Genomic DNA, 27,824 nt, shown 5'->3' with positions numbered 1-27,824 from the left:
GACTCACCTCTCGGGAGCACAGAGAGAGCCATGTGCACACGGTGGTCGTCCAACCGGCAGCCATGGAGGCATGCTCTGCCATCAGCCAGCAAGAACAGGCCTTGCCAGAGAAGCCCACGAGAAGCAAATGCTCGTGGAAGATCCTATCAGGCATGAAAAGACTCTGTGTCTGTAGCCAGTCTGACAACTCGATGGCAGATAGCGATGAGGAGAGAACAGTTTCCTCTCCAAGAAGGTGGACGTGCTTTTCCCTGAAGAAGGAGAAGAAGAAGAAGAAAGCAGCCAAGAACCAGGTGGCGTCAGAGGAGGAGAAGCTGCAGGAGAAGCAAGACCAAGTTGAACTGGATCTTACAGGTGAGGATACAAACCACATGGTTAGCAAGGAGCATGTGAGGAATCCTCATACCAGTCACTCTACAAGCCTTATGGAAGCGGGGGAACGGTCCCGCTATTGTGGGGAACTTTCCTGGCTTCTGCACTACTCCGGTGAAATGGGCTAGAGGAAGGATCTGAGTCCTCGCTCCCACTTCCTTTCCCCAGAGGCCTCCCTGCCCTGGAGGACTCCCCGTCCACTCTCCTGTCTGGCAGAGTCCTCATAACCCCAACAAGGCTGGGCCCAGGATTCCTGGGGGGGCTCGACCCCCAACCTTGCTGTGGCCACCTAGGACAGGGGCTAGGGTGTCCCCACTCCGGGGTGCTCTCTCTGCACTGAGCGCTTCCCAGACCCACTGATCATTACATACGATTTAAAGCAAATACAGTTTATTTAATCAGCAATTAATGTAAAAAAGAATAAGGAAAAATGGGAAAGATGAAAGGAAAACACATCACCCCGCTCTGTGGCAGGGAATGTCACAAACCATGTCTCTGGAACGTCAGGGCCGTTCACAGTTGGTTCCTTGTAGGTCCCAGGCCCCTTCTCCGGCCCTGGCTGTGCCGCAGGGATGCAGCGGGTCAGACACTTGCTCTGGTGGTGACCACACCCCTCCGGGCTTTGGGGAGTGGGACCCTCCTTCCCGCCGGGTTCAGATCCCCCTCCCAGACTGGCCTGCAAGGACCCTCGGCTGGGGGTGTCTCTCTGCGCTGGGCCCTTTGCCAGGGTCCCCCCTTGGCTGGCCCCAGTTGCTCTCCGCACCCAGCTCCAGACTGCTCCAGCTCCAGCCCCAGCCCCACTGTTCGAGCTCTGGCTCCACCCTGCCTCAGCACGGATGCTGCTGCTCTGCCTCCAGCCCCCGGGGCTGCTTCTCCGGCCCCGCTGGCTCTGTGGCTGCAGCCCTGCTCCCAGCCCAGGGTCTGCTCTCCCTGGGCTGTCTCTCTGCCCCGCTGGCTGGCCCACCGCTGCTCCCCAGCTCAGCTCGGGCCCCTGCTCTCTCCTTAGCTCGGCCCCACGCTGCCTGAGCCAGGCAATTCCAGCTCACGCGGAGGACGGGGACCTTTCTGACCCCCTGACTCCGTCATTAGCCTGCCGGCCCTGTCAATCAGGCTGACCTGGAGCACTGGCCTCTCCCCATGGCCCCTGAGGACTGTCAGTATCAGAGTCCTGGTTTCCCATCCACCCTTCCCCTTCCTTTTGGGACTGGGACCTAGCCAACCAAAAACCCCACTGAGTTTGAGTAAGGGGCCAACAGCCCCCTTACACTTCCACATCAGGGCCGTCTCATGGGACAGTGATGGGTACCTCAGACTCTGGCATCCATTTAGTGCCGGATTCTCTTGGAGAGGGTGGCAGAGGTCCATCGCTGAGGTGGGGAGAGCTGAACAGAGAGGCTGGACGCTATAGGAAATCATTTCTTTTCTCCTGGATCGGGTCCCTTTCATCAGGAAAATGCTCCCGAGGTCTCAGCAGGTCACAGCTGGGAACCGTACCAGAGCTGAGTCATTGCTTCTTGGGGGGTTAAATACAAAATGAGGCCTGTTGCCCGTCACTGACGGGAAAGGTGGGCAAGCGGAGGGGAAGAGTAGAATAGAAAAGAAACTGGCCCCTAGGTAAGAGGAAGCCTTGTTTGGTAAAAGCCCCAGCTAAGAGTCAGGAGATTGGAGTTCTCTGCTCAGCTCTGCCAACAACCTTCAGTCTGAGCCGGGGCAATTCGCTTCAGGGCTCTGTGCCCAGCTTCCACCCTCTGGAAACCAGGGAGAAGACATGGAAAAGCAAAATGTTAAGGATGTTTCTTTCTGCTGCAGGGATGATGAAGGAGCCGTCGGAGACGAAGGAGAAGTGGGAAAAAGGGAGCCCAGAAGAGCAGGAAGAAGAGCGCGCTCCCGTCTCCTCATTAACGAGCATCTCCCCTAGGACGATGGTAATGACGCTGTGTGGCTGTGCTCATGGAAAGCACCCCTTGCTGTGTGTGTTCATATCTCCCGGAGCTGGGATCTCTGACAGGAGAACGACCTGCCCCTTGCTCAGGGGGCTGAAAAGGAACACTCTTGAAGTGTGATCAACTCCAGCCAGTCTTTACGAGTTTCTCTGGGTTGTCGAAGGAGGCCCAGTTTGACAAGGGGGTTTAGGCACCTCAAGAAGCCCAGGGGTGCTTCGTGGGATTGGCAGACGTACCTGGCTCAGGTGCCTGATTCTGAGGCACTTCCCATGGCCCACAGGCACGGCTGAAAGTCAGACCAGGCCCATCCCTGCCCTTGTTGGGGTGACCCGCATATCTCCTGGCTGTGGGGTTCTGGCCCATCTCGTGGCACCAGGACCACTTTGAGACAGAACCGATGAGTCTGCTCTCCAGCCTGAGCTAACAGCCACATGGGTTTTAGCTCCTGTGGCAGGGGCTCCTGCATTGAGATCCCAGGTTCGATCCCACCTGCCAACATCTGGGCTCCGTCCGAGTCACAAAGGCACCTCGACGCCCTTGTGACTCTTGCTGTCAGGGACAGAGCACCCTGCAGCGCATACAAAAGTCTGCAATTCTGGGAGCTCCTGAGGTGCCGGGGGGCTGGAGTGTGGAGGCGAGTCGGTCACTCCGGTGTGCTCTACTGCGTCCTCAGCTGCGGGCATCCAGGACAGACGGTGCTAATCCAGCGCCACGCAGGCCAGCCGCAGCAATCCCCAGGGGCTGCCCTGGGACACCAGGGCAAAGCCTCCAGTACCCCAGGCCCTGGGTTGAGGTGACCCTGGAACCGGGCCCCCAGGAGTAACATTGTGCCCAGTGAGTTCTGACCCACAGGGGCCTGGCCCCGGAGGCCCACGGTTTGGGGTTCTCCTCAGCTAGGCAGACTCGCTCCTTCAGTCTCAGCTACTTTCTCTCCTGCCGGCGATTCCTGCCTGTTTTCTGGCAGCGCCTCACGCTGCGGGGTGGGGAAGGAAGAGGGCCTTTCCCTTTGGGCCCTATTCTCACTCCTTTCCTCGCAGACACTGTGGGCTGCCAGAGTTGCTGAGCCAATCTCCTCAGGCGCTCGGGGTGGGATGGGACATGGGGCAGGTTCTCCAGTGACCCCTCGGCGACACTCAAGGAGCAACTCGAATGGGCTTTGCAGGACATTGAGGCTTTCTCAGCAACAGCTGGGCGTCCTGGGAGGAGGGGCTAGAGAGGGAGGAAATGGGGTGGCCCTTGGGGTCCCCGCACTGCCCGAGAGCCTCCCGTCTCTTCTCAGGAGAGGGGGACAGAGCGTGGACGAAAGGCTGAGGAAACCTTGGCACCTGGGGAGGCTTTTTAAGAAACGGGCTCAGCCGGAGTCTTCAGGCTCCCTCGGCGCTGGCAGCCTCCCCCGGGGACAGACTGTTCCAGGGCAGCTGCCCGAGGGAAAAACTCAGTCCCCACAGGCTTTGTCCCTGTTCATTGCAGACCCTCGGGGAGCACCCTTCCTCAGACCCGCTCCACGCCCTGCTGATGACAGCCGTGCAGGGTCTGACAACACCCACCCTGCAGACATTTAGAGCCGCAGAGGAAGAGCTGAGGGCCATCGTATCTCTCCACGGAGACAAGATGGAGAGAGTAAGAGACGCCCGCAGTGGGGCAGGGGGATGCTGGGCAGAGTGGGGGACGGGAGAATCGCCTCTCCTAGGAAACCGTTCCTGGGACACACTGGCATGGTGCTTTGAAGGTTGGCTCAGCCCCTTGCCATTCAGCGCTTGGCCGCGGGGATCCGCGGCGTCAGGTTTTGAAGTGTTCTCTGCCCGAAGGAGCTCTGACACTTCCCTGAGGACGCCCAGCCACACTGAAGGTGTGTGACAGCCCCAGCCCTGGCAAGGCAGCACTCACCTAGTCTGCTGACGAGCCTCCACATTAGGCTCCAGGAGCAGACATGGTTTCCTCAGACATGCTGCAGGGCCTTGTTTTCCAGCTGAAGTATCAGGAAGAATTTGGCTTTGCACGTCTCTCTCTGTCTCTCCCAAGCTCTGATCCCATTTCCCACCCCGCTAGCAGAACAGGTCACCAGAATCCTCCACCCAGGGCTGTAACTCCTGCTCCTTGTTCGAGAGAGGCAAGAGCCATGACCAATTCCTCATGGAAGAGCCCTCGGGGGGGCTTGTCCCTCTAGGGTCTGTCTAGCCTGTGCTGCAAACTCTGCAGCAGGAGCCTGAAAGCCTCCTGGCCCTATGGACTTGGGCTCCCAGGGCTGGCACTGTGGGGCCAAAAGAGGAATGCAGACTCTTCTGGGCTTGGGCTGGACTTTGATCTCTGAAGCCCAGGGAGGAGGGGAGCTTCAGAGCCTGGGCTCCAGCCCAAGTCACCACGTCTACACTGCTGTTCTTGGTGCCAGAGCCTGAGCCCGAGGGTAGAGAGCCGGCTTTAAGATTTGTTACGGCAGGTTTTACAATCCCGCAGCACAGAGGTTCTCCTTAGGGCTGGGGCCTGGAGCTGGCTCGCCCCATCCAACCAGCCCGGCCTGCCATCTCTAGGATGGGCTCTGGGGTCTGGAGCAGTGGTTCTCAGCCTGCGGCCCAATCAGCACAGAGCTGCGCCCCATGGGACATCCTCAGGGCCAAACAGGTAGGATTGGATGTGGCCCACAATGGAAACTAGGTTGAGACCCCTGGTCTGGAGGAACTGATTGTGCTAGAAAGAGCAACAGGAAGCTGCAGAGACTGAGGAAAGGCTCCTGCAGGGAAGCCTTTGAGAGCAGGGCTGGAGCAGTTTGCCATGGCAGGGAAGGCCCTGGGACATCAGGGGAGTTTCGGCTGTGCCCCCGTTAGGTTTTGGGGAAGGCTTTTGTGTGTGTTTCTGAGCTTTAACGTGCTAAACCGGACCTCAGGAAGACTGGGGTTCCTGGACTTGTCAAAGCCTCTTTCTTCAGATTAGGGAGGAGCCAAGATGGGAAACTGAGGTCAGAGGCGGCTTGCAGGGCTGCCAGGAGGGGTTCCCTGGGAGGAGGCCACTCTTTGATTAATCCATCCCTCAACTTCCTGGCATTCTTCCAGGTTGGAGACGTCGTGGGAGGGATCTTAATCTGGCTCGACAACGTCTGTGATCCCAGAGCCAGAAAAGCAGCGCTGAGGGCCACGGCCTTGCTGGCTCGCTCCCACCCCCAGGACGTGGTTCTGACCTGTGTGGCTCACACGCTGTCATCGCACAGGTAGGGAGCTGCTCTGTTATCACCTCAGCCTGTTATTTCTCTTCCTGCTCCCACTGACAGGCCACAGGCCGGGAAGGGTCCGTGGGGCTCACACAGTTGGAGGGAGTTTCCTGCTGTGCAGAGAGCTGTCCATGCTTACTAAGAGGAGATGGCCAGGCCCAGCCGCTGAGGAGCCAACCCCTCCTCCTGCACTCCCTGGGATGGAGACGTGCCAGTTTTCTGGAGAATTCCAGCATTGTCCTGATTTCTATGGGTCACCCACTTCCTCTCAGATCCAGTACAGGGCCAATAAATGACTTTGGGGCTCACTCAACATCCCTGGCTCATGAAGTCTGGCTGCTCCTTAGTGCATGAGAGAAGGCAGAGACGGAAATGGCCCATGAGCCCCATCTGTCTATCCTCTGCAGACCAGGGCAGGATTGTTACCTGTCGTCAGATCCCTAGTTATTCCATGGCTGAGGAATAGGTCAAAAAATACACTCATTCTTCTGGAGCTGTGCAGCAGAGGTAAATCTCTGAAGACAGAAATTTCCAGGGCTTATTGTTGCAAAAAAGACAAAAAATCATCCACACATCACCAGAGCGTAAATGCAGTGCAGCCTGCCTGAGTCTGCAGACAGCCGGCAATAATAGCTCTGAGAGGGGTGAGTGCCTCTTTTCATCTCAATATGTTGGAAACTCTGAGTCCTGCTGGTTATTGCTGGTCACTTTGCAGAGTCATCCATCTGAGGTATTTAGAACACAATCCCCATGTCCCTAGGGGCCGTGAAACCCAACTTGGACCCTAGCCAGAGGTCACAACTCCAGCTTTCCTCGGCATCTTCTGCAATGCTGTTCTGCACTGCCCAGAGACAAATCTGTGTCACATGGGAGAGCAAATTGAAGAGCAGCATGAAAGAAATTGAATTTCTTGCCGAGCCTCAGCCTCAGCGTTGAATAAATACAACATTCTCTGAAGGGACTTGCCCAGCCTCAGCCTCCCCACACCAATCGGTGTTTCCACTGAGAGATGCCTTTCCTGCCTACATTGCAAGCCTCTCCCTGGGGAGGGCGAGAGGTGGCCAGGCAGGGAAGGTCTGACTTCTGTTTCTGACTCTGCAGATGTGCCCTTGAGCTGTGGAAGGCCTTGGGTGAAGAACCCCAGCTCACCAGGGAGGTGCTGCGGCAGCTGCTGGACAAGCTCCAGCAGAGACGCCGGGAGGAGAAGAGCAGCTATGTGTCCCTGGCTGTAAGTGAGATTTGAGATGTCACTTTGCGAACGCACCACCGCAGGGAGGATGGTGCATCTTTGTGTGTGTGTGTGTGTGTCTGTGTGTGAGCTTCACCCCTTCTGAGCTTCAGGCCACAAATCCACTACACAGCTCAGCTGACCTAACCTCCCTCGGCTCACAGCCGCCACAGCAAGCCCATCCCTTGGGTGGGGCTGCACTTTGCTGCTTGTGTCAGCCAGGGCCGGCTCCGGGTGCCAGCAAAGGAAGCAGGGACCTGGGGCAGCCAATAGAAAGTTGGGGCGGCACGTCCGGGTCTTTGGCGGTAATTCGGCAGCGGGTCCTTCATTCCCTCTCTTCCTCTTCAGCGCCACTTCAGGGGCAGCTCAATCGGGTTTTTCTTTTCTCTCTCTTCTCCGCTTGGGGCCGCCAAAAAGCTGGAGCCAGCCCTGGTGCCAGCAGCGCACGTCCTCACCAGAAGCGCTTGTCGCGATTCCTCGGTCAGGGTGGGGCATTGCGGGGAGGCTCCTGAGGGTCAGTTGACGTAAACGACGCGGTTTACGTCCACGCTGACACTGCATCGACCGAGCTGCATTGACTTGGACTCTCTGCCCCTTCTGGACGTGGAGTTATGAACTTGGCCCCCAGGGGCAGTTCTGCCAATGGGAAGGAAATTCCATAGTTAGGGTGATGCTGGGTAAGTGGCCTTGTGTTGACCTAACTCTGTCGTGTAGATCAGACCTTCGTGTGTCCTGGCCACCTCCAATCAAACCAAAGAGGTGTAAATAAAGTTTCCCCCAGGTAAAAGTTACAGATCTTAAGTGGTTTCTCTGCTGGTACCCTGGCTCCGTCGTCTTCTGCTTTAGATGGCCCTTTAGTGAGCAGGTGCAGTTCGGGCGTCTATTGGAAGTATCCAGGTTTCTGGCTTTGTAAACTGTGGCTAGAAACCTTCCCAGCATGGGATCTTGAGATGTCCAGTACGTTGGACTGGGCCAGAAACATGGGGCCTATGAGAACACATCTCCTCAGGATGATTTCAGCCCGTCCAGTCACGGCTGGAAAGCCAAAGCCCAGGGTCTGCACCATTAAGAGAAATAACGGGGAATAACGTCACCCAGACTCTTCTGATCTTTCCATAGGGTTCCATCCTGCTTCCGTTCCAGCAATGGGGGAAGGTTTAGGAGCTTCCAAATGTCTCCTCCCCTCTCAGCAGCCAATCCTCTTTTGTAACACGCTGGAGAGGAAATGAGACATGACAAAAGGACAGTCGCAAATGGCAATGGGGGCAGGGGGCAGATTGGGATAGTTGAGTGAAATTCTTTCCCCCCTCCAGGCCATGAAGACCATTTACGAGGTCCTTTTCCTATGGGGATACCGAGAAGCCATCCTGGAAATGTATCCCCAGCTGCTCATCCTCTGCGTCAGGCAAGTGCAGTATGTGATGGATCTGCGCTTGCCAGGGACCTACATGGCCAGCGAGACATCCAGCCCCGAGGAGGGATCCAGCTGCCTCAGTCTCCTAAGGTAATGACTGAAAGGAAAAGGAAGAACAGATTTGTTCTGCTAAACACCAGGGGTCCGTTCATGGCCATCGGTGGTTCGGGTGCTGTCGTTGGCCCAGGCTCAGTTGGGTGCAGGTCTCTCTTGAGGGAAAAGGGTTGAGAGCCGTGTGTTCTTGTGAGTCACACTCGCTCATCTGACGCCGTCCACAGGCCAGCTGCTTTCCCCACACACTCAGGCAGCAGCCATGTTTGTGCATCCATCCACCTGTGCCACCCGCCAAAGGGTCAGTGCTTTCATCACTGTCTGCTGAGCAAATCTGGGGGCCTCCGTCCCTGAACGCAGACAGAGCCACACCGGGAGCACATGGGGCCAGGCCCTGCAGGATCTCAGCCTCACAGGCAGGCAGGAGGAAGAGGGACCCGTTCAACTGGCTCTGTGGGCACAGTGAGGGGCTTCCATCTACACGGAAAAACCAGAGCGCCGGAAGACACCTCAGGTGGTGTAAACTGACATCGCTTTGCTCGCTTACACCAACTAAGGCCCCGACCCCACATGCCAGCTTGAGTCCTGTTACCTGTCACAGTAAAGAGTCAAGTATTCAGCCATAGGGAGTGATGACACCAATCATCTTAAGAAGCTACATTGTCACGAATTGGTTAGAAACTCAATGAAACGGCAGTGTAGACAGGGCCCATTGGGCAGGGAAGCACCATGATATCACTCTGGATCTATCCTCGGGGAGGCTAGCTACTGCTGACCACGCTGTGTTTCCCAGGGCTCGTGCAGATTTGCCATGCCTGGGGCTGATCTCGTTGCCTGAGACTGGTATTTTCTCCTCTTTAGCACATCAGTGGAGGCTGTGAAGACTCTTTTCTCCATGCCCGGCTACTGGAAGGAATTTGCCATCATCCAGTTTCAGCAGGGTTGGGACACGATAGCCTCCCGATATTACTACTCACAGGGTGTTGGCCTGATTGCAAGGTAGGAGCCCAAAGTTTCCTCCTCACTGGGTCTCTCTTGGGAATGGGATTTCCATGTGAAATATTCCTCTGTTCCAGGCTGCCAGCTCAGCCCAGCAACTGGAGAGGAACTCTCTCTCCCCCTTGAAAATCACAAGGGACTTTCTGTTCCATGTTCCAGAGCCATGATCGAGTGTGAGAACCCTCAGCTCCCTGCAGTTTTCAGAGAGGCAATCACCATCATCCAGAGTGAGAGGGAGGAGGAGCAGAGAACAATTGCCATGGCTTTCTGTATTGAGGTGAGATACATTAGTTGATAGGCACAAGGGGGCTTTCTGGAGAGCAGCTCAGGCCAGTAAGCTCTGGGGCACATTGTCAGCAGCTCAGCAGCCTTACCGCCAGCTAGCTCCTCTCTGCACAAGGATGGTTGTGGGGCATGGCAAAGAGAGGGAGGGAGAGACAGGGTGAGATTGCTCCTGGCTGGATGTGCCTCGATGGGATTATGGGACAAGAGGAGAGGTTTCTCCAGTGCCCCAAGACCATGCTTCTCTCCTCACCTTTTCCTGAGGTTGTGCTTTTCTTCTGTCCCAGGGGTCTCTGCATGGCGCTCAATGAGGCCTGGAGATGCCCCTTTCCCTGGGGGTTGATTTGTGAGCTGTGCATGAGTCCAACTTTTGGGAATGAACCAACTGAAACAGCAGCAACTGGCTCCCTACGCACCAGAGACTTTGGGTGGGAGTAAGTGGCCCTTTGGTAAAGACGACTGTCCAGGGAAGAGACCCCACAGGAAGACCTCTGTTCCTCAACCTGATGTTGATTTGCCTCTTTGCAGTTTCTCCAGAGTCCTTCCATTGACACAGTGCTGACAAAATCAGAGCTCCGGGCGCAGCTCATGGAATGGACCAAGGACACAAATCCCGTCATATGTAAGCTCAGTCTACGAGGCCTTGGCAGTATTGTGTTCCAGCCAGAAAAGGTAAGAGGCGTGGATTGCCCAGGGGACCGAGGAAGCCGATGTCTCTCAAATAGCTCGGAAACGAGAGCCAGATCCCCACATAAACCTTGTTGTTTAACACACAGCCCTCAAATGGTGGAGGTGCTTTCCTGAGCAAATCAAGGTATGACGTGCTCCCTGCTCCCATGAGCGGAGCCCTGATTGCAGATGGGATGCAATGGGGGAGGTGGGGTGAGCAACGACAAAGGTTACAGTGAGCAGCTGGCACAGAGTGACAGGAGAACGACTTTCTGCCCCGTTGGGGGGCTCTGCCATCCGTGGTTTCTCCTAGGCGGGAGTGGTGCAGCACGTGCTCCAGGCTGTCACCCCGGAAAGGAATGAGTTGCCTTCTTCATTCCTGCAGGTGAGATGGTTACAGGCCCAGCTGCCAGGAACCGTGGCCAGGTTTTGTGACCGGGATGGAGGGTGTGTCAAGGAGGCCATGCACAAAGCTCAAGACATCATCTACCTCCTCAAGAGGGAGGGGCTTGGCTCCATCTCCCAGGACATTGCAGTCAGCCTTCGCCCCTTCATTGATGACGTAAGACTTGGAACCCCAGGAGAAGCCCGTTCCCCCCCTCCACCTGTCTCTGATGCCCTTGTCTCTCTCTCCCCATCTCCTTGGCTCCCGCCCCTCAGGCCTGCCATGGAGCCTCCAAGGAGCGCCCCCGCCAGGGGTGGGGAATGTCCTGCTTAGCCACCTCCCTGTCAGAGCTCTTCTCGCCAAAGCTGAGTCTCAGCGCCATGCTCCCAGCCCCTGCTGCAGCCTGGCCTGGGGGAGAGGGGCCTGGCCCTGGGCAGATGCCCAGCTGTCTGGAGAACACAGGCCCCCAAAGAGGTGGAGATTCTCAGCAGGAAAGAGGTGGGTCGGGAATGGCCCGGCTCTCGGGGGCACCGAAGAGCAAAAGAAATGCTGTGTTTTGTAGCAGCGAATCCCTGCAAGGCTCCAGCAGCGGCTTCTCCCCTTCCCCAGACCAGTCTCCAGCAGACTTCCCTCCCTCTCCCCAAATCTTCTCGGGTTCTGGGATTCTGGGCTCTCCAGACAGAAACTGCCTCTGGGACACCCTGGGGCTGCGCTGTCCTGCCCAGGGTCTCAGGCCTGCACAAGATGTCTATGGCGCTGGCCTGGTGTCCGCCCTGCTCCCCCCACCCAAGTCAGTTCACACGGGGGAACCGGAGCAGCGGGCGGATTATGACTCTGTCGCGTTCTGCTCTGATACTGCCTGGCTTTAACCGGGCGTCCCCACCCCCTGTGTGTCATTGCCAGGAGAGGGGCAGTGTGCGCTCAGCTGCCATTTCACTGCTTGGCAACGTGGTGAGCAGGGTGCAGGACCCGGACAAAGCCCTCGTGCAGCAGGAAATCATCCACTGCTTGCTCCCACTGCTGCTGCATCTTGCAGACCAGGAGGAGAGTGTGACACTGGTAAGTGCCACGGACATTATTTCCTTCAGAGCAAAGAGCCAGAATCCCCTGGAGCCCCCACTCTAGTCATCGCCAGAGCCCCTTGCCCAAGCAGAGTCTTCTCCTCCCGGCTTCACTCCCTGCTGGAGCCTCGTGCCTCATCCATCCTCACAGCACACAGCACAAGGGGTGGAGAAGGTCCAATGTCCCCCACACTATCCCTCTCTCAGTGAGAACCCTCTTGGTCTCCCTTCTCTTGCAGCGATGTAAACTGACGCTCTTCCGCTGCGCAGTGTTTCTCGGCTGGGCTCATTTGAAGAGGCTGTTCCGCAGCATGGCCTGGGATGGCTCCTCACAGCACTTGAAGAGTGTCGGGAAGTGCCTGGTAGGTGAATTCCTTGTGCCTTGAGAGGGGTGAATGGGGACTTGAGGGAAACCTTTCTAACCCCACAGCCTGAGTACCCATCCGCTTCGGTCGGGTTGCAAGACGCTATTCCAGGCTCTCTGCTGGTTCATTTCTGCAGGAGTTACAATCCGTTCCCATTGTTGACATTTTTCTCCACAACTGTCAGACCTCCAAACTTTTGTCTTTTCAAATGAAAGCGGAGGTTCTGGAGAACACAACAGTGACTTCAGAGAGGTGCTGCTCTGGTGTATGGGTTCGTATTAGCGGTTGCCATGGCCTGGCTATATGCTTTGGCTTTCCTGGACTATTCGCTGTGGGGAGAACATGTCATTTGTATATTGTGCATTTCTTCCTTCTTTCTTTCCAGATGCAGAACAACAAGAGCCACATCCCCAAATTCCTGTTCCAGGCCCTAGACTACCTGGAAAGCTCACAGACAACAATACGACACTCTGCAGCCTTGTTCATTGGTAAGCAGAGCAAATTCACTTCAGCTTTTTTAAATGTTTCCTTCAAAGCCCTTTTCTAGACAGCTGCTCTGTTCCCTCCGACAGCACCAGAATCCTAAAACGGGGTGTGTGTGTGTGTGTGTGTGTGTGTGTGTGTGTGTGTGTGTGTGTGTTAGAGAGAGAGAGAAAGAGAGAGAGAGAGAGAGAGAATTAACATGTATTCCAAGATGAAGGGAGCAACTTAGCTGTATCGACTGCACCAACTTCCCCTGCCCACAACAGCTCTTTGGCTGCGCCTAAGGGAGATTGAATTCACATCATGCTGGTTTGATGTGAATTCAGTCTCCTTTAGAAATCAGCTTCTCAGTAACTGCTGGGCATCTGATGCTTTATCTAATTTGCTTTGTGAACAGATGTAAGAAATGTATTTAATTTTCCGAAGGGCTGTCTTGGGGAAATGGCTGCATCTTCAGCAGTTTTCAGCGAAGGATTTGAAAAGTAATGAGATCCATTGTATTCATTGTATGCCTAGGAAATACTATCCACCATTACTGTGATTTGTTGTCTGAAACAGTGAATGAAGATGGCATCTCCCACCTGTATGAAGGTAAGGAAATACCTCTGTGTGTTTGTGCCTCTGTGGGAAGTACAGGGTGCAGCACAGGGCCCAAACACAGGTTTGAATGTGGACACAGGTCCCTCTCTGTCTAAGGACAGCATTTAACGAAGAAGAATGGTCATGCGAGCGTCATCGAGGTACCACAATATGTGTATGGGAGCAGGGGAATTCCATCTCTAGCTCCTTGTATAGACGTAACCTTAAAGCTGTGTGGGGAAAGTGTCTTCATAAAGGTCTGAAAGTCTGTAATGGAAGGCCTGACAGTATTGAAAAGAGCCGTTGTTATTAAGGATGATGATGATGATGACAATTACCCTCATCACCTGCCCTCCCTGTACTGGAGTGATTGCAGGCCAGGGAGATTCCCTCCGAGATTGGTCATCAGCTCATAGGAAATCCCATGAGGGCACATGGGAAACACTTCTCTCTGTGACCTCTTGAGGAATGAAGGCACAGGGCCACAAAAGATTTCAGTAGACATTAGGAGCCTAAATCCCTTTGTGGATCTCGGCCTAAATGTTGGATGGTTTAATGTCGCTGCGGCTGTCACTTTCCTGTTCCATCGAAAGAACAAGTGCCCCCAACCGTCTGTGGGTAGGGGTGTGTGTACGGGTGTAGGCCGGCGGAAGGGGAAGTGACAAGAATGGGGTCTCCTCTCTGTGCAGGGCTATTTTGGGAGGAGCGGAGTTGTTGTTCTTGTGCCCTTAGACTCTTGGGGAGCTAATAGCAGGGGGCGTTGGCCATCGGGAGTGGAGATTTCCTAGGCACCAGGCACATCAGTACCAGAGGCTTTTCAACCTGTTTCCTCTTGTTTTCAGCTTTTCAGGAAGTGCCTTTGAAATCTGACAGGACCACATGGTACATCCTCAACAGACATTATAAATGGTTGCAGAAGCTTGTAAATCTCGTGTCGGGTTCTGCATTTGACTAGGGAACCGGGACCGACACAGAAGAGCTCTTTGTCCTGCTATGGTACGTACAGCAGACGCTTATCAACTTTTTGGTGTCCCTAGCCTCTGTTTGCCAGCAGCTAGGAATGGGTGACAGGGCATAGAGCACTGGATGATTCCTGTCTGTTCACTCCCTCTGGGGCACTTGGCAGTGGCCACTGTCGGAAGACAGGATACTGGGCTAGATGGACCTTTGCTCTGACCCAGTCTGGCCTTTCTCATGTTCTTATGTTTGGAACCGGGGCTGAACAACGAGGTGGATATTGGCAGATGACACAAGATTATGCAGATTAATCAGCCTAGAGGAGACTTTGAAGAAGTTCAAAGGGATCTAATCAAGCCATGTGACTGGGCAGCACAATGGCAGATGAAAACCAGCGCTGACCAAGGCAGGGCCATACACATGGAAAGCAGTGAGGTGAACGACTCCTCCATATCGCTGGGGTCAGAAGCCAAAGCACGGCTGGTTGGGCACAGTGGTTTGAGCAAGGGCGGTGGGGCCGCGTGCTCAGAGTGGTGGAGGTCGAGCCGAGGGGAGCGAAGGGTTGGAGCCGGAGTCAGGAGTCAAGAGCAGGATTGGAACAGGCTGGGGAGCAGGGCCAGGGCCGGATTAACGATTCCCGGCCCATGGGAGCTGCGGGGGGACGCGCGGGGGGAGGGCAGAGCCGACAGGCAAGAGCAGCCCCCGGGACAGAGGTTCCCGGTGCAGTGCTCGTCGCGGCGACGTGGCTGCGGGGGGACAGGAAGAGCAGCGCGCGGAGCCTCCTCGCCCCCACCCCAGCCAGGAAGAGCCGGCCCGGCTGGAACGCAGCACACAGGGGCTTTAGAGGCTGCAGCTCGGGCCCCCCTTAGCCCTGCTCCTTTCCTGAGTGCACCATTGCCCCACTTCTCCCCATTGCCACCCTCTGTTACAGGGGATCACCCTGGAGCTGATCTCTGACATCTCTCTCCCTGGAATGAAGTCACTGCAGAGTCAGGACAACCCCACCTTTGGGCACCATGTGGGACATCTCACCCCACCGCACAGAGCCCGACATTCACACAGCTTCTCGCATGTGATTCCCTCACTCATCAGTGCCAGGCGGAGAGAGGAGAAATTCTCCCAGACTCCCTTTAACCATTGCCAGCCCCCAGGGTAGTGGCGGTTGCCGGGGGTTGGGTGCTCTCTTTAAGAAATGCCAGCTCTCCGGGAAGTTGCAAATGAACATTAGCACAGTGGGGTGCTTTTGTGCTGTGGAAAACCACCCTGCTTGAAGGTTTTGTTTTTCTAATTTGTGCTCCTGCCCTTTCACCCTCTTCCAGACATCTAGAGGCCAACAGGAGCCAACTGAGCCCACCACTGATCCCATCTCTTGTGAGATGGCAAAGCAGCTGTTGCACGGGAAGGAGGAGACAGAAGAGGCCGAGCAGCGTGTGCCGGGGTGTACCAGCCCCACGTAACCCACAGTCTAGGCGGAGGAAGCCAAGCCCCTCCCCAGCCCTGCTGGACACGCTACAACTGGAGCACCAGTGTGAAAGGAAGCAGCTCAGCTCTTGCTAGGCAGAGCGCCGAAAATGGAGGATGCACCTTGTAGGCTCCAGTCCAGAAGCAGCTGAAGCCCCGAGGCGCCGAGACCCAGCCGCACCCCCGGGTGCCTGCAGACGTGCAAGGGAGATCGGAGTGTCTGGGAGTTTCCCACGCCGGGAGCCCAGAGACCCCCAGCCCGTGGCCTAGAGACTTCTCCTCTGAAGTAACCTGGGTGAACGAGCCATTGTCATGCTGAGTGACGTCAGCATGTTCTGGTTGGATCCCCACTGACTCAACGGCAAACACATTGGCCACGGACAAGGCCCTGGGCTAGGGCAAGGGGGAGTAAGGAGAGTCTGGGTCCCACTGCCCTGGCTGCCATTCATCCTCGGGTGGCTGCCCACGTCCCCATTGCGCCACTAGACTGCACAGCCCAAAGAGGAGGGGCAACCATCTTGTCTCTGAACTCTCAGCCAAACAGCCCTGCACTGAAGGGCAGCCGTTGACTCTGGCCGTTGGGCCACACAGCCCCGACGGAGAGGACAGCCGCACGGACTCTGGTCGTTGGGCCACACAGCCCCGACGGAGAGGGCAGCCGCACGGACTCTGGTCGTTGGGCCACACAGCCCCGACGAAGCGGGCGGCCGCACGGACTCTGGTCGTTGGGCCACACAGCCCCGACGGAGAGGGCGGCCGCACGGACTCTGGTCGTTGGGCCACACAGCCCCGACGGAGAGGGCGGCCGCACGGACTCTGGTCATTGGGCCACACAGCCCCGACGGAGAGGACGGCCACACGGACTCTGGTCGTTGGGCCACACAGCCCCGACAGAGAGGGCGGCCGCACGGACTCTGGCCGTTGGGCCACACAGCCCCGACGGAGAGGGCGGCCGCACGGACTCTGGGCGTTGGGCCACACAGCCCCGATGGAGCGGGCGGCCGCACGGACTCTGGGCGTTGGGCCACACAGCCGCGACGGAGAGGGCGGCCGCACGGACTCTGGTCGTTGGGCCACACAGCCCCGATGGAGAGGGCGGCCGCACGGACTCTGGTCGTTGGGCCACACAGCCCCGATGGAGCGGGCGGCCGCACGGACTCTGGTCGTTGGGCCACACAGCCCTGAGTGGGAGGGCAGCCATTTTGGCTCTGGCCATAAGGCCAAACCACCCTGAGGCTAAGGACAGTTATTTAGTTTCACCCATGGGACCTCGCCCCTTCACCCCTAAGGCATCGCCCGTCTGTCACCATAAGACCCACACCATGATATAAGACTTTCGGGATCACGATGCAAATATGAGTAGAAGCAAGGAGTAGCATGTGACCCCTCTAAGAGCTCCTGCCACTCCTCTACCAATCTGGGGGTGTTTTATCTCCATCCATCTGCCTCAGGAATGGATTTGACCAATGGGGGAAAGTTCTGGGGCAGAGTGACCCATCCGGAAGTGGGTCACGTGACCCCTCCGAGAACTCCTCCCAGTTGGGGTGAGCCTCAGCCCCTTAGGACCAGCCAGAGAGGGGATTTCACCAAACAGGGTAAGTGCCGTGGTGTGGTGACCTGCCCGTAAGAGGGGCCCATCACCGCTCCATGAAATCCCCCAACCCTCCTCTACTAATCGGTCAGGGTTTCACACACCCCATAGGCCATCCCAGAAGGGAAACGTACCGATCAGAATAGGCAGTGCCCGAAGGTCTAGGCCAGAAGCCGCCGATCTCTGGAGCTCCATGTTTGCGTGGCTGGCAGCATCCTCCTGGAAGTCGCAACACAACACTGCGTGGAAGATCCCGTCTCGTTCCAAGGATGTCTTTTGCAGAAATCGTGGCCTAGGCCTTCGGGCTAAACCTGTTCTGGATTGGGACACGTTTCCCTTCTGAGATGACCTAAGGTGGGAGTGAAACCCTCGCCAATTGGTAGAGGGCGGTGTGGGGACTTTTTAGGGTCCACAGGATCCTGTTGCGGGCAGCTCACTCCACTATGGCACTTCCCATATTTGGTCAAATCCCCTCTCGGGGTGGCCCTACAGGGCAGACGCCCACTTCAGTTGTAGAGGACAGAGGGAGGAATTCTCAGAGGGGAGATACAACCCCCTTCTGGATGGGTCACCCTGCCCCGCAACGTCCCCTGATTGGTCAAATGCATTCTCTGGGTGTGTAAAATGGTGTTTGCCCCTGCCAAATTTTCGTAAAAGAAGGGAAGAAAGGCATGTATGTTTTGTGTTATCTATAAGGTGGCCATCTTGGACTTGGCAAAAGAATTTGGTGACCTTTTGCCATTGGCTATATTATTTTGGGTTGGGAAGCACACTGCCACGCACGGATTGAATCCGCGTAGATAGGGTCTAACATCCAGACAGAGACGACGCAAAGAGGGATAGGGAGGGTTTTTAGTTAGGTCTACTCACCCGGTCCTGTGTCCATCATCGAAGTCTGTCCCTGACGTCCAATGTCAAGAGAGCAGAAGCTGTCCATCGCTCTCCCTGCAAGAGAAGGTAGAAAGCACATCAACATTTCCTCGTGGGTGTAATTGTTTGTGAGAGTGGAGCATTTCCAGAGTTAAAGTTTTGTTATTGCACCCCTTCTCTAGCCTATCCTAGTCCTTTCCCCCATCGTAAATAAAGTCTTGTTTGTGTGGTTACCACTCCATGGCCTTATTTTCGTGTGCTAAGGCAAGCTCTGACAGACGGGATTACAGAGGGGACTATGTGGGAAGACTTTACTGTAAGATTCCCCGCATCTTCTGAATGGGGTTTGGGTTCTGCCCTCTTTAAAGGAAGGAAAAATCCTGATAGGTGATCCTAGGGGGCTGAAACCCTCTGTGATGAGTTAGTAATCTGTCCTGTTCACCACTCTAGGATGGAGTCTGGGATGCAGGCTCTGGGATGGAGTTTGGGTGCTGGGTGCAGGCTCCGGGCTGGGGCACAGGGTGGGGGTGCAGGATGGGTGGAGGGGTGCAGGCTCTGGAAGGGAGTTTGGGGATGGGAGGGGCTGCGGAGGGAGGGGCTGCAGGCTGTGGAACGGAGTTTGGTTGTAGGCTCTGGGCTGGGGGAAGGGGTGGGGGTGTAGGAGGAAGTTTGGGTGCAGGAGAGGGTGTGTGGGAAGAGGGTGGGGGTGCAGGCTCTGGGCTGGGGCAGGGAGAACCGCAATTAACTCATGCAATTAACTCAAAAAAATTAATCGCAATTAAAAAAATTAAAACTGCAATTAATCATGATTAATTTTTTAATTGTGATTTTTTTTAGGTATGATTGATCACCCTGTTAAACATTGAATACCAACTGAAATGTATTAAAGATTTTGGTTGTTTTTCTCCTTTTTTCAAATATACTGATGTCCATGACAACACAGAATACAGGGCTCACTTTCTAGGATGATGGTTTACAAATATTTACACTGTCAAAGTAATAAAAGAAAGAGCATTTTTCAGTTCCCATCATAAAAGTGCAGCAGTGCAAGCTCTTGGCCGTGAAAGTGCAACTTACAAATGTAGATTTTTTGTTTTGTTCTAGAACTGCACCCAAAAGGAAAACAGTGTCAATGTTTCGCGCCTACAAGGCCACCGGACGTTGAGAAGAGGCGTTCACATGGCACTTTTGTAGCCAGCATTGCATGGTAGTTATGTGCCAGGCATGCTAAACATTCGTATGCCCCTGCATGCTTTTGCCACCAGTCCAGAGGACATGCTTCCATGCTGATGATACTCGTTAAAAAAAAGTAATGTGTGAATTAAATCGGTGACTCAGCTCCTTGGGGGAGAATTGTCTTCTCCTGCTCTCTTTTACCTGCACTCTGCCACAGATTTCATCTCCTAGCCATCTCGGATGATGACCCAACACGTGGTGTTCGTTTTAAGAACACTTTCACTGCAGATCTGACAAAAGGCGAAGAAGGACCAATGTGAGATTTCTAAAGATAGCCACAGGACTTGACCCAAGAGTTAAGAGTCTGAAATTGGACTCCAAAATTTGAGCGGGATGAGGCGTGGCGCATACTTTCTGAAGTCTGAAAAGAGCAACACGCCAATGTGGAAATGACAAGATCCAAACCACCGAACAAGAAAATGAACCTTCCGCTGGTGACATCTCAATCTGTCCTCAACATGGACGCATGACCTCTGGAACGGTGGTTGAAACGCGAAGGGACGTATGATTCTTCAGCACATCTGGCCTGTCAATATCCTGCGATGCCAGCTACAACAGTGCCCTGTGAATGCCTGGTCTCCCTTTTAGGTGACACTGTCAACGAGAAGTGGGCAACATTAGCTCCTGCAAATGTCAACAAACCTGTTTGTCTGAGCGATTGGCTGAACAAGTAGCAGGACTGAGAGGGCTTGTGGCCTTTCAAGTTTTTCATCATTTTATTTTTGAATGCAGTTATTCCACTTCTGTTACGTGTGAAAAATGCAGATTTTTCTTCCCCATAATTACAGCACTTACTCCTAGACGACATTTGCTGACTGGCTTTATCAAGAATCATTAAAAATGGGTCTTCACACATTTAGCACTGACTGTCAGCCCCTGCCATGTTGTGATACCGTTCAAAGCACAATACACTGTTTTGATGAAGGTATTTTAGTGCTTGTAGGCCCAGAATGTATTCAGCTGATTTTTAGAGCCTGTTAGACTTTTGGTATGTTTTTCAAAAGCATCTGTTTAAAATAATGTAGGTCTGGGATCGGGCACCTGACAACACAGATGGGGGCCGAGTGGGCTGTTCAAAACAGGTTAGGCACCAGGGGCTAGCTCCATAAAAATACTGAGCTGGGCTTGGCTGCTACTTTCACTTTAGCTCCCTAAATCTGACACTGAGATGCTGCCGATCCTCAACCCCCCACAGCTACAGCCTAAATGTAAGGGGACTGTTGCCCCCTTACTAACAGTCAGTGGGGGTGTTTTGATTGGCTAGCTCCCAGTACTAAAAGGGGAAGGGTCGATGGGAAACCAGGACCCTGAGACTGATAGTCCCCAGGAACAATGGGGAGAGGCCAATGCTCCAGGTCAGCCTGAATGACAGGGCGAGAAGGCTAATGAGGGAGTCAGGAGGCCAGGGGGGTCCCGTCCTCTGTGTGAGCTGGATTTGCCTGGGTCAGACAGACAGAGTGGGGCCGAGCTAAGGAGAAAGCAGGGGCCCGAGCTGAGCTGGGGAGCGGAGCTGTGCCGATCCAGAGGGACCAGTAAAGCAGCCCAGAGAGAGCAGACCTGTCGTGGGAGCAACCAGAGCCAGAGGGGCCAGAGAAGCAGCCCAGGGAGCTGGGGGCAGAGCAGCAGCCGTGCAGAGACCGAGTGGTGGGGCTGGGGCTGGAGCAGTCTGGAGCTGGATGCGGTGAGCAGCTGGGGAGAGCGAGGGGAACCCTGGGCAGTGGGCCCCGCACAGGGAGACGCCTCAGCCAAGGGGCTCTGCAGGCCAGGCTTGGATCGTAACCCTGACAGGGCGGGGGCCACACTGGGAAGAAGGGTCCTGCCACTTCGAGCCTGAGAGCGTGTGGCCACCACCAGAGCGAGTGTCCGACCCGCAGCATCCCCGCAGCACGGCCAGGGCCGGAGAAGGGGCCTGGGACTCACAAGGAGCAGACTGTGAACTGCCCTAACGTTCCAGAGACCCTGTTTGTGATGTTCCCTGCCACAGAGCGGGGTGATGTGTTTCCTTTCACCTTTCCCATTTTCCCTTATTCTTTTTTAAAATTAATTGTTGATTAAATAACTTGCATTTGCTTTAAATTATATGTAATGATTAGTGGGTCAGAGAAGTGCCCAGTACAGAGAGTACCCCGGAGTGGGGACACCCGAGCCCCTGTCCTAGGTGACCACCGCAGGGTTGGGGGTCGAGACCCCCAGGAATCCTGGGTCCAGCCTTGTCGGGGTTCTGAGGACTCTGCCAGACAGGAGAGTGGAAGGGGAGTCCTCCAGGGTAGGGAGGCCTCTGGGGAAAGGGAGTGGGAGCGAGGACTCAGATCCTTTCGCGAGCCCACTTCACCGGGGTCGTGCAGAAGCCAGGACAGTTCCCCACAAGAGCGGGACTATTCCCCCGCTTAGAGGAAGAAGGAGGTGCCTGAAAGTAGGACCCACAAAACCCAGCGTGCGAGGCATCTCCACACCGACACTAACCAACGGGAAAGGCCGATGGGAGGGGTGTGTCCTGAGCCCCCCCTGCCTCTCTGGATCTCAGGTTACGAGGTCTGGCTTGGAGAGAGGTACCTGCCCCGGCTCCCGCCCGCCCAGCTTTCCCCCACCCCCTGCCCTGCCCTGCCCTGCCCCGGCCGTACCTGGTTCCAGCCCGGCCCTGCCGCGGGGTGGGACCAATACTGCTGCCAAGGTCGTCCCGAGGGGGGTGCGGGCTCGGGGCAACCCCCACTCCTCCCCAGACCCCGCCCCGCTCCACCCCTTCCCCCAAGACCCTGCCTCCTTCCGCCCCTGAAGCAGCAAGATTAATCCCATACATTGCATTGATTGTGACTTATTTGCCTGATTTGAAACGAGACCAAAAGGACCTGAGTCTCCTCGCTGTCGATAGCCCCCCGCTCGGCCAACCAGCCCTGAGACTCTGAGGGGCGGGCGGCTGAGAGGTCTCACCAGAGGTCCCAGAGGACGGCCAGGTCACCATCAGAGCGGATCGCTCTCAGATCCAGACCCACCTCTTTGTGAGGACCGCCCGCGATGAGAGCAACCCCCACTTGCCCACCCTCCACACACACCCCTCCTTGGGAGAGAGAGGGAAACAGGGAAAAAAGAAGCAAGAGAAGAGGAGAAAGGAGGGAGGAAAGAGGAGAAGGGAAACCCAAAAGTATAAACCCCAAGGTCCCCAGTGATTCCAAGCGTCAAAGCGCTCGGTAGGAAATCACATTCTGCCCCCTTAAGCCCGTGTTTTCTGTGCCGAGAATTCTGCCTGCAGCAGGTGCATCAGACCCAACAGATTCCAAACCTCTCGCAGCCTCCGACCTTGTCCAAGGGAAGTTCGTTTTCTGGCACAATCAGTGGTCGGAAAGGAGAAAACTCCACAGAGGCTCCTCCTCATGCTACGACGTGAATCCTAATTCTCTCCCCGTCCTCGAGGGGAGACCGGGAGAAGGAGACGTGCGGCAGCAAAGTCGGGGGGGTCTCAGCGACTACCCTGGCCCTGCACCTCGGCCCTGCCCCGCTGATGTCGGGGTCTCTCTGTGAGGTCACCCCCTCCCCACCACCTTTGCCCAATGGGCTGAGGTCCTGCAAAAGTCCTTGGTGATGTCACTGCCCCCCCACCCCTCCCCTCCCAGCTGATGTCCTGCCCCTGCCCAGCCTCTTGGAGCTTGGAGTTGTTGCCCCCGGATCTCCGCACTCAATGACTGGTGAGTCTGGGGATGGAGCCGGCTATACAATAAACCACCAGTTTTTCATAAATTAGTCGACTTAAGGCCAGAAGGGACCATGGGAGCATCTAATATGACGCCCTGCATCTCCCAGCCCTCCTGTGTATCATAAGAGCTGCTTTTTGATGAAAGCACTTTCCCGAAAGGCATCTAGTCTTCACTGGAAGACATCAAGAGATGGAGAATCCATAACTTCTCTTGCCAGTTTGTTCCAGTGATGAGTCGCCCTCCCTCTTACAAATCTCTGCCTTGTTCTAAGGAGAATTTTTCTGATTTCTGCTTCCAGCCATTGGTTCTTGTTCTGCCTTTCTTTGCAAGACTAAAGAGCCCTTTAAATACTTGGTGTTTTCTCTCAGCGAAGGCACTTGCAGGCTGCCATCAGCTCACCTCTCCATCTTTTTAAAAACTAAACAGACTGAGTTTTTCAATTCCTCCTTATAAGTCTTCTCCATCCCTCAAATATGGCTCTTTTCTGCACCCTCTCCAGTTTTTTTTAACGTTATTTTTGAAATGTGGACACCAGAACGGGATGCAGTATTCCAGTGTCAGTCTCCCCGCTGCTGAATCACATCCCTTTCCATCCTCTCTTTATCTATCCATGGATGGCGTCACGGACTCACAGGACTTGTGCTCTCTCTCAGCCTCGTACAATCCTTGGGAGGAACCCCTTCAGTGTGACAGCCCTTCTCGGAGATCCACTCTCTCGAGGGTTAAGCCATAGGCCCTTCCGCCTCCTGCAACCCCTCTTCTCTGAGCCTTGAGCATGCCTGTCTGCCATGGGCCCCCTCAGGGAGTCCCCTCACTCTGGACCCCTGGGGCCTCTACTCCCAGAGGGAAGAAAGCAACCCCGATCTCGAGACTGCCGTGACTCTCAGCCAGCGTAAAAGAGAGGGGTTTATTGAGCATCTGAACACAGCACAGGAAACTCTCAGGGCCTCAGGCCTAATCTCCCTCTGCACAGTCCATCTAGGTCTCTCCTGCACCCGTGTGGGCTCTGGCTGTTTTCTCTCCCCAGTCCAGAAGCCCGCTCCTTCCAGCTAAGCGTCCGATATCACCTTCCCACAAGCCTGTGTCCTTTGTCTTCTGTCCCAGGTGAACAGGCTGCCTGGGTCTCCTCTATCTCAGCCTCTCCTCTCCTCCCTCTTTTCTTTCCCCCTGGCTGAAAGCAGTCACCGGGTCTTCTCTCCTCAGCCCATTGTCCTACTACTGGCCCGACCTGGCTGTGACTTCAAAGCTGGGCCTCCCGCTCACCAGTCGCTGGGGTATCCATTCTCCAGGCCTTTGCCTGAGGGCCCAACTGACAGGAGAGATCACCGCTGGTCCTCTGTAACAATAAACTACCTCTCCCACCTCGTTAAACAAACAGCACCCAGGGAAACTGAGGCATGCAAACCATTGAAAAACCAAGAAAATCCCCCCATCATCACCGATGGCTTTGGCCCTGTTCCCCACAGCATCGCAACGGGAGCGGATGTTGAGCGGCTTGCCCGGTATGACACCTAAATCCTTGACAGAGTCACGGCTTCCCGGAGTACAGTTCCCCCTCGGTTGCCTGCCTGCTCTGTCCTGCTGCCCCCTCCCACTGCGCCAAGAGGGGACCTGGTGACTGGAGCTGCTGTGGTTGTGTGAGAGCGCCGGGCTGAGAGACCAAAGGGCACCTCCGTTCTGGAACAGAGGGGTCTGGCCGGTAGGCGCAGTCGCCCCCGGTTTGGGGCACAGAAGGGGCTGTGGCTGGCAGCAGCTTGAAGCCCGTCATAGAATCATAGAATCATAGAATATCAGGGTTGGAAGGGACCCCAGAAGGTTATCTAGTCCAACCCCCTGCTCGAAGCAGGACCAATTCCCAGTTAAATCATCCCAGCCAGGGCTTTGTCAAGCCTGACCTTAAAAACCTCTAAGGAAGGAGATTCTACCACCTCCCTAGGTAACGCATTCCAGTGTTTCACCACCCTCTTAGTGAAAAAGTTTTTCCTAATATCCAATCTAAACCTCCCCCACTGCAACTTGAGACCATTACTCCTCGTTCTGTCATCTGCTACCATTGAGAACAGTCTAGAGCCATCCTCTTTGGAACCCCCTTTCAGGTAGTTGAAAGCAGCTATCAAATCCCCCCTCATTCTTCTCTTCTGCAGGCTAAACAATCCCAGCTCCCTCAGCCTCTCCTCATAAATCATGTGTTCTAGACCCCTAATCATTTTTGTTGCCCTTCGCTGGACTCTCTCCAATTTATCCACATCCTTCTTGTAGTGTGGGGCCCAAAACTGGACACAGTACTCCAGATGAGGCCTCACCAATGTCGAATTGAGGGGAACGATCACTTCCCTCGATCTGCTCGCTATGCCCCTACTTATACATCCCAAAATGCCATTGGCCTTCTTGGCAACAAGGGCACACTGCTGACTCATATCCAGCTTCTCGTCCACTGTCACCCCTAGGTCCTTTTCCGCAGAACTGCTGCCTAGCCATTCGGTCCCTAGTCTGTAGCGGTGCATTGGATTCTTCCATCCTAAGTGCAGGACCCTGCACTTATCCTTATTGAACCTCATCAGATTTCTTTTGGCCCAATCCTCCAATTTGTCTAGGTCCTTCTAGTCCTAGCTGCGCTAGGCACTGTTTGAATGAGTGCAACGTCTGTGTTACATATGGGCTCCTGGGGCTCGGTCGGAAGCACTGAACTGCCTCAGAGTTCTCTGTTTGCAAGGTCGGTGCCAGGAGATTAGAGAGACAAGGCAGGGAGGGGATCTCTTTCATTCTCCAACTTCTGCTGGGAGAGTCAAGCCTTCGAGCTCCACAGAGCTCGTCCTCAGGCTCTGGTCTCTCTCCCAACAAAAGCGGGTCCAATAAACCATATGACTTCCCCGCCTGGTCTCTCGGTGTTTTCTACTCCCACGGGCGTGGCTGGGAAGGGCCACAGGGCTCAGCAGGCTCAGGAGAAACCTCAGCCCCACTAGAGACAGGAGGGGAGCAAACCTCACAATCCGTGTGGTCCCTGCAGGTCTGTGCAACTGCCCCCCACTCACTCAGTGGCAGTCTGTGGGGGAGGTCTAGGGTGGCCAGGTGTCCCGATTTTAGAGAGACAGTCCCGATTTTTGGGTCTTTTTCTGTATATAGGCTCTGATTACCTCCCACCCCCCGTCCCGATGTTTCACACTTGGCTGTCTGGTCACCCGAGGGAGGTCTGGCAGCCCCCTCCCCAGCCACAGTCCGTGCGTGCCCAGCAGTCCGTGTGTGTCTCAGCAGCCCCCTGCTCACTCCCACGTGGAGCCCAGATCGGGGTGGGCTGGGCCTTGGTTTGTTTGATCCCTGAAGGGTTTTCTGGACACTAACTGGCACCCCAAGTTTGTCCTAATTTGAGGAAATCGCTGTGAAAACGCACCTTTTCCCGGGTGTCTGTTTCACACCCTCTGCCAGAGACGGTGCCCCATTCTTTCTCCAGTTCAGCTGGCGAGCAGGTCTCGTGTGAGGGGCGGGGGAGAGCTAGAGTTTCAGGCTGCCGTCTTATGGGCGGGATTGCTGCGATTAACTGGCTGAACGTGCTAATTCTGAGGACAAAACGGGGAAAGGGGCAGAGATCGAGAGTCAGGGAGTGAAATGGAGAAAATAGAGGAGACATTTCAAGCAAGGGCGAAGTGCAATGACCTGAATCCAGAATATTCTCTGCACCCCGTGTCATACTCTGGGCCTGATTCTCTTCCGCATTGACGGCCCTGTCCCTGTCTCCGGCCGTGTCTGGAGGGCTTTATGCCCCTGTCCAGCCCCCTCACACTGCCAGGAAGGGAGAGGTGTTATGGAATCTTAGCCCAAAGAGGAACCAGGCCCGGTGTCCCCTTCATCCTGGGTTTCAGATGACCCGCAGAAGTGGGGGGCCACCGGGCCTAGAGCATGGCCCTGCACAGAGGCCCTGCCCCCGGTCATCCTCTTCCCCCGAGCCCCGCCCACACCACTGTTCACTCCTCTGGCCCCCGAGGTCCCCCTACCTGCCCCTCGCTCCTCTCCGCCTCTTCCCCCAGGACTCCACTCACCCCCTGCTTGCTCCTCTCTGCCCCGTTCCCCTAAGGGGCTACCGGGGGGCCATGGGGCCAGGCACCCGTCCCGTTCTGTCTTCGGTGAGCGGGGGGCAGTGGGGTCCTTGGGGAAGGAGGTGGAGCTGGAAGGAAGGAGCAGAGCAGACGAGAAGACGGGGCAGTGGGGGAAAAGGCCGAGGGGGGGTGGGGTGCAGGTTTTGGGGGAAGAGGCGGAGGGGGGGATGGGAAGAGGCAGAGCAAGAGCAGGGCATTGGGCTAAGAGGCAGAGGGGAGCGGGGTGCAGGTGGGGCCCCCACTTCTCTGGAGCTTCATTTCCAGCGCTCGAAAGTTGACCACGGGCCCACGGGCCTCCAGCGGGGAGACCCGCCCCCACATCCCAGCGTTTCCCCCCGCATGGATGGCCTTTTGGGGGAGGCTCAGCCTCCCGTGGCCTTTTATACGAGCTGCCCGTGCTCAGCTCCTTCCACACGCTGGAGAGGAGCAGCACCCAGGGGTGGGGCTGAGCCGGGGGGCGCTGGGTGAGGGGCAGAGGCCTCGGGAGCTGAGACCGCAGGGACACAGCGTGAGGCACCATCCCAGGCATCCCCATGAAAGGAGCAGAACAGGGTTTACCTGGGGTGGGGAGTGTATGGAGAGCGTCTCAGGGCCGGTGGAGATGTATTGCCCTGGTGAGCAAGTGTGGCTAAAACACAGTGAGCAGGATTTGAACCTGCGCAGGGAACCCGGTCGGACTCGAGTCCAACGCCTTAACCGCTCGGCCCTCACAGCTGTGAGTGACGTGACCCCCCCTAAGGCCCAAGAAACTGGTAAATAATCACAGTGCCCAGGCCTGAAGTCATCAGAAACACAGAATTCAAACAGGAAACCTGGCTCCCAAAGCGCAGGGGGATTTGGGGTTCTCATTGCTTAGCCATGTGGTTAAACATCAAACCAACCCCTCCTGTGGGGCC

Source organism: Eretmochelys imbricata, chromosome 11 (assembly GCF_965152235.1).
Source record: "Eretmochelys imbricata isolate rEreImb1 chromosome 11, rEreImb1.hap1, whole genome shotgun sequence".
NCBI lineage: Eukaryota > Metazoa > Chordata > Testudines > Cheloniidae > Eretmochelys > Eretmochelys imbricata.
Note: the sequence above shows the minus strand (reverse complement) of the source record.